Source organism: Octodon degus, unplaced genomic scaffold (genome assembly GCF_000260255.1).
Source record: "Octodon degus isolate 3935 unplaced genomic scaffold, OctDeg1.0 scaffold00035, whole genome shotgun sequence".
NCBI lineage: Eukaryota > Metazoa > Chordata > Mammalia > Rodentia > Octodontidae > Octodon > Octodon degus.
The window spans coordinates 15,643,334-15,645,036 of record NW_004524611.1 but is presented as its reverse complement, the minus strand read 5'-3'; positions in this window follow the sequence as shown (position 1 = coordinate 15,645,036).

The window sequence follows — 1,703 nt, the reverse complement described above, 5'->3', positions numbered from 1 at the left end:
AGACATTTCACAAAAGAGGATACACGAAAAGAAGAAAAGATATAGAAAAAGAAGATATAGGGATACAATTTTTTTAAATAATACTGACCAATATAGAATGATGTGGAGAAACCAAATATCATACATTACTGACAAGAATGGGAACAATAGTTGAGTATTTTCTTGTAAAACTAAGCATACACTTATCACATAACCCATCATACACATACAGCATTTACCCCACAGATATCGAAGCTCAGAGTCACACAACCTGCCCATGAATACTTGTCATAGTTACCTTGGCAATAAATCAAACCCAGCAATAGCCCAAAGGCCAGTCTCCACCTGCCAACGTGGACTGGTACACCTGAACTAAGGCGGGGCGCTGACGAATACACGACGGGCACGCATCCCAAGGGTGCGACGGGCACGCATCCCACAGTGAAACAAGCCCCCTCCAGAGAGCTCATACTTTATGATTCCATTTTGTTATAACCATCCTGTTCTGTATGCGCCGTCTTAGTGAACCATGTCAACTGCTGTAAAACGTGTGCCTATCTCACAGAACTTCTGTTTCCGCAAGCCCTCACCCCACCCTTGAGTTCCAAAAATGTCAACGCTCCAGACCTATCACCGTATCTAGTCTCAACAGCTGCCATGTCTCCTTGAACTCCCTGAGTTACCCCCCTCCCCAGCTTTGCGGTTTAAGCTTTATAAACCCCACGATCCCCCCCTTCGGTGTGCACTTAGGTACTTTGTGCCGGGTGTTGCCGCTGGGTACCAGCTAAAATAAAGCGCTTTTTAAACTTTTGAGCCTGCCTCATTTTTGAGTTACAACACATTTATAGAACATTCTTTCTTGTTTGTTTTGAGACAAGATCTTGCTCTGTAGTTCCGGCTGCCCCTGAGCTCAAGGGCGTCCTCCTGCCTCAGCCTCGGGGTGCTGGGATTATACGTGGGCGCCCCTTTCTTGAAATGACAAAATTAGAGAGGTAGAAATCAGAGCAGTGACTGCCAGTGGGTTTGGATGGGAAGAGGGATGTGTTACATGGTTGTTTAGGGAATCATGACAAAAGAAAAAAAAAAAAAAAAGGTTTGCACGTATTTAGCAGAGTTGGGAGTCTTCCCCCTGGTAGTTTCAGCGGGCAGTTGGTTGAATCCATGGACAAAGAACCTGAGGAGGCTGAATCCTGGAACAGAGGGCTGACTGCAGAAGCATCTCGCTAGCTGCCCGCCTTCTAGAACTCTCGGTGGGGAAGTTTGACTGGTTCCACCTGCTTGCGCCCACCCAATCCTATGAGACCGACTACCTGGTGTTCCTCCGCTGAGTCGCCCCCAGGAGCCACAGAATCGGCACGATCCCGCCCCACCCCCACCTCCGTGCTTCCCCCCTCCTCCCTGGGGCCTCTTGGTTAGTGCGTATCCATGGAGACGCTCACGGTTCACCTGTAGTTGAGGAAAGAGCATTCTGGTCTTCTGGAGAAACTGCTTCCTTGGGGCCTGGCACACACTGCACATACCTTAAACAGTTCAGTGTGTGTGCGCAAGGTGGTGGCGGTGGGGTGTTCTGCTGCTGCCTCTTCCATGAAGTTTTCCCGATTGCCGCACCCTTCCTAGGAATAAATGACTCTCCCTCTTCTGTTTCTGTAGCACTTTAAGTGACCTTGGGTGACTTTCTTATGTCTCTGTAACACAGCTTACCTGTCTATAAAATGAAGGCAATA